We start from the raw sequence: 5351 nt of genomic DNA on the forward strand, positions 1-5351 counted from the left end.
CCCAGGAGCTGGGAGAGGAGGGAGGAGAATGCTGGATCACATTGGTCAGAGAGGTAAAAAATGCCCATGATGCAAAGTCTTCTGTTTGTTTGTTTGTTTTCTTTTTGTGCACAGATTAATTGAAGTCAAAACCCAACCCTGGTCACTGTGCAGGACATCTAACCCAGTGGGTGGGCAGGCAGTGCTCTCCAGGCTCACCACATCCACTCTGCGAGGGTCCCCAGAGCCCTACCAGAACTTGTCCAAATCCTGTGCACACACTCTGCCAGATTTTGCAGGCACTTCATCTTTTTAGCAGGGTGAATAATGAGGATGCTCCGCTCAGCTGCCTGCGTGGGGCTGCTTACGCAGACAGGCGCTGCAGCTCTGGAAACTGGAGATCACACCACCACAATCTGTTCCTGCTGCGGGTGTCCACCTTCTTCCATTACCTCTGAACACAGGATGGTGCTGCAGACAGAAGCCCAGAGGCCTCAAATCAGGTAGAATACACTGCCTGTGTTCCCAGCAGTCAGCACACAATTCCAGAGCAGGTAGGGGATTTCTTTGGGTTCAAGGAATGGAGACATCAGAAGCAGCTGCACTGTGACAGTGTTCACAGGGGTCTTATGTTGAGGGAAGAGATGAGCACCTGACTCCATGTTTCAAAAGGCTTGATTTATTATTTTGTGATATATATTACATTAAAACTGTACTAAAAGAATAGAAGATCTCATCAGAAGGCCAACTAAGCTAAGAATAAAATCAGAAAGAATGATAACAAAGCTTCTGTCTTGGACAGAGAGTCTGAGCCAGCTGACTGTGATTGGCCATTAATTAGAAACAACCATATGCCACATGAGCCAATCACAGATGCACCTGTTGCATTCCACAGCAGCAGATAATCATTGTTTACATTTTGTTCCTGAGGCCTCCAGATTCTCAGGAAAAAAAATCCTAAGGAAAGGATTTTTCATGAAAAGATGTCTGTGACAGCTGTACTGCTATAATCACCTATAAAAACCAGCCCTCAGAGATTCCAGGAGAACAGGGGAGATGAGGTAATTATGGTTTTGGCATGGTTAGCACTGGCTGAGGGCATTTTCAGTCTAGCCAGGACAGAGAGTGTGCTGTTCCTTTCCAAGGCACTTGAGACAACTGCCCACGTTAGAGGAGCCTCTTCTCCCCTTTGGAAATCCAGCTGTTGCTGCCCAGCACATGGAAACACTGAGCAGCTGCTGGGGGCCATCCACGAGAACCTGCTGGGCACTTTGAGGTGGACAGGATGCAGTTGTCCTAAACTATTTTGGACCTGGAGCACACCAACCATGCTGGCTCCAGAGTGAACGAAAGACTCGACAGCTGCAAGGGCTTTCAAGGACAATCGACTGCATTGGCCAGGGAGACAAAGATGAGCCATTTGGGAGCTCTGGGAGGAGCCACTGGGGAACCCTGGGAGCAACACCTCCCCACAGGGTCAGGAAGGATGGAGGAAGGGACAAATGGCCAGTTGGTTTGCTTCTGTTTGGACCTCCAGAGCTGGCTTTAAAAAATGTGATGGGAAGCTTAGGATCCCTTCCAGCAATGCCTAAGCAGAGCCTCCTGCTGCGAGGAGATACTGGAGACAAGGGCAAGGAATTTTTTTGGGGAGAAGCAGCTGGCAAGGTACACAGAGCTGGCCATGCTTGGCAGGAGTGAATGGAGCCCAGAGGGAGCAGCAGTGAGGGAAGGGTCAGAGCTGCCAGGAAAGGGCTCCCCTGGGGCAGCTCCTGCTGCTGGGCACGCTGGGCTTGCTGGCAAATGGCAGCGACTATTGAGGTGGAGGGGAAAATGTGAGATTCCACAGGGCTCCGAAACACATAGAAACAGGGTAAACAATACAATTTTATCTTTTGACTTTCTTCCACATTTTTTTATTTGCTTGTTTGTTTGCTTGCTTGTTTGCTTGTTTGTTCTAGTCTGACAGTTGCTATTCCTCTCCCAAGGGCTTCAGCCAGGCGCACATTCCACTGGCACTTGAGCAAGCCCAAGAGGAATACCTGTGTCTGTGTCCAGCAGGGGTCACTGATGATTTTCTTGCTTTTAAAGCTTTATTTCCCCCCCTTCTTTCTATCTTTTTTGGGGGGAGGTCTGCCATTCCAAGAAGGCATTCCTGTCACAGGTAGGAATGCCCTGCTGGAGGCAGAGTGGAGTGTGGTGGAATGTCCTCTACCTTGGGCAGAATTGCAGCAGTGGGACAGATGTAGGAGCTGTGGACAGACCAGTGCAGCATCCCCCTCACACCAGCACTGCACTGGGACAGTGTCCAGAGTTAAATCCATGGCCAGTGGGCCAGCTCTGGCTGTGAAAGTCCTGCCAAACAAGATGCACTGTGCATCCAGCACAAGTCTCCAGCTCTCTCAGCTACTCCAGAGAGGAAAAGTTGCTGCCATTCCTCCAGGACAGGACCCAGCTTTTTCATCTTAATTTATTAGGATAACTGGTTTATGGCTCGCTGTGTTTTTATTGTGTTCACTAATGGATTTTATGCAAAACAATTCACTGATGAGGCTGTAAAGGCCACCAGCCTGTGCTGGTAATGCTTCTGCAAAGTTTCCCTGTCTTCCCTGGTGATATTTACTGCTCAGGAATGTTGCTCCCTCTTGTCAGGACATGGTGATACAGCTGCACATAAACTCCACTCTGCTCCCTTCTAATGCCAGGAAAACAGTTTGCCATTAACAATGTGACCAAGAGAATTTGTCTTTCTGTCTACTGATGAAGCTGGATGCAGAGAGGGTTTGTTATCACAGGAAATTCCTCAGTGAATGGCTTCAGCGGCTGGCACTGGATCACCCAGTGAACTGCTCTCTGATAATGCCTTTGCTATTCATTTCCCTTCAGGTTTGGCCTTGGCATTTTATTCTGAGTCCCAAACCAGTATTTCCTTTCCATAAATGTTGCTGCATGAGTACATTCTCTCTGAATGCTCATGTGGCTGTGGTGTTACTTAACAAGGCTCATTTCATGAAAAAAAAGAAACTAAGGAGGAGTTTCTGAATACCTTTCTGTCTTGTGAAGATGCAGTAATAGGTGTTCTCACCACAGCCCCATCCTACTTGTGGTGATGAGTATCGCTCCTTCCTGTACTTTGTCCCAACTATACTTCAAGTTTTTATTTACCCAATTTGATGTATGCTGTATAAAGCAGATTATTCCACTTTCCCAACAGCATTCCACTTTTCCCAAAAGTACTTCTACTGCTAACAGAGAAAGTACATATCCCTTTTTAGCTTATTCCTTTGATTTCAAAGGTGAGAAACTTTTTTGTCTGAAGAAAATATTTATCAATATTGCCAGCAGGCTAAAGCCTCAAATCCCAGGTTAGACTGCCTTTGATATTGCAAACCAGCAGAATAATTTCATGCTGTCAAAGGAAGGAACATGAAAATATATTGACTTTCTTATCTTGTATCTCTTATTAACAGATGAGTCTATGGAAAGATTTGGCCATCGTGTCAGTTTTTATTGGCACACAGTGAAGCAAAAAGATGTATCTGGATGCCTTGCAGACTCCACACCTTTTTACACCAGTTCCCTCAATCCCAGATCATTCCCCCTGATGCCATCTGCAGCTTCAGGGTAGGGTGTCCTCCCACAGACCCACCAGAAGAGATTTTGCACTGGAACCCACAGTAAATCTATGCCCATTTTGCTCTCCTTCTTCACACTCTTCCTCCTTCCATTACAAATGACAGAATTTAGAGATTTTCAGCCCAGAACGCCCTGCTGCTGCCATGAGTGACATGACACACCAAAGTAGGAACATGCTGACTGGGGGAATTCACGTCACACATCTCAGCTCCTAGGGAAGCCTCTAACCAACATTTTCAGATGAGTTCAGCTCCTGACTTTCTCACCCTTGCTTGCAGTGAGAATTTCTGCATAATTAGGTCTCTTCCTAATCTGACTCTCTACCTCTTATGCATCTAGAAGTGTTATTCTTTACACAGAATATAATCTTTCCATCCTCACATAATTTGAACACCTTCTAAAAAGGCATCTCTTTAGATCAAGACACCTGCCTGTCTTCACCACCAAGATGAGCAGTGGCAGATTAATTGTAAGGGTTTGCTCCTGGTACATCCAACAAGGCTGGGGAGCCATCTGCCCAACTGAACAGCATAAATTAAGCAGGGAAAGAGAATCTGTGTCACTGATCTTGTGAGAGGTGATGAGTATTGACAGAGAGGAAACAGTCTGAGCCAACTCAAAAAATTATCAAGAGTGTGCAACAGGAAGACTTCTTGAAGACAGCATGTCCTGCTGAGAGTGAGGACAAAGCTGTGTGCTCTCTGGTTGTATCAGCTGCATAACCAGGAGAGCAGCTCTAGCTGGAGCAGGAACATCTGGTTTCCTATTTGAGGAGTCACAATCAATCTGCTCCAGTAGCACAAACTGCTTACTTCACCCCAAACTTAAAGCTCTTGTGAAGCCATCACGGGAGAACCATCTGGTTTTGAGTTGCCTTGTCAGTATCTGTCTTGTGAAAGATATTTTCAGGACGTCAACAAACAGCCCCATCCAAAAAGTTCTTCCATGTTTCTTGTCATCCATGATGGCATATATTTAGATGCCATATGCCCTGTACTTTTCTTCCCTGGAAACTCGGGGCTGGCTTGTGCCAAGAATTGCACATTAGACATTTCCCATGTGTTATTGTTCATAGGCTCTTGCTCAGCCCTGGGACTGGAGCGTAACACACGTGTGCACGCTTGAAAATAGATAGTCTTGGTGTCCCACTCACAAACTGTGAGCCCACCCACCTCCCCTACTCGTGCTTCACTGGAGTAATTTCATCAGTGGGGACGCACAAAGCAGGAATTTTGCTAACCCTTTGTCCTCTGAAACATTATTCATTCCCTTCCCCTCCACTGCAGCCCACGTGCAGAACCAGTGTTCTGCATCACGCATGATTCAACGCCACGCAAGAATTCCGCTGAGCTCCTCACACCCAGCCCCAATGGGAACCTTTGTCTGGAGTGTGACTGCAGAGTGCCAACCTCCCAGTGTGTGTAAAATGCCCTCGGCTCCAAACACCCACGGGCACACCCGAAACGCCAGAGGACTCGTCACATTCGTGGTCCATACAGGGGTGGTTGTGTTCTGTGTCCTGGCTCTGCCTGACTCGGGGTGAATGCAGCTGGAAATGCCACAGAGGCAGCTCCCAAGGAACGTAAGAGCAGGATTACAGTTTTCCTGACATCGGAGGGGGGTGACAACAATGCAGCTGACGCAGGAGGGGACGGATTACAGTGCATCTGACAGAGCAGCAATTATAGGAAATGTATTTGCAGGCATGGATGGGTGGAAAACGAACTGAATATGCTGTT

Source organism: Ammospiza nelsoni, chromosome 2, assembly GCF_027579445.1.
Source record: "Ammospiza nelsoni isolate bAmmNel1 chromosome 2, bAmmNel1.pri, whole genome shotgun sequence".
Taxonomy (NCBI): domain Eukaryota; kingdom Metazoa; phylum Chordata; class Aves; order Passeriformes; family Passerellidae; genus Ammospiza; species Ammospiza nelsoni.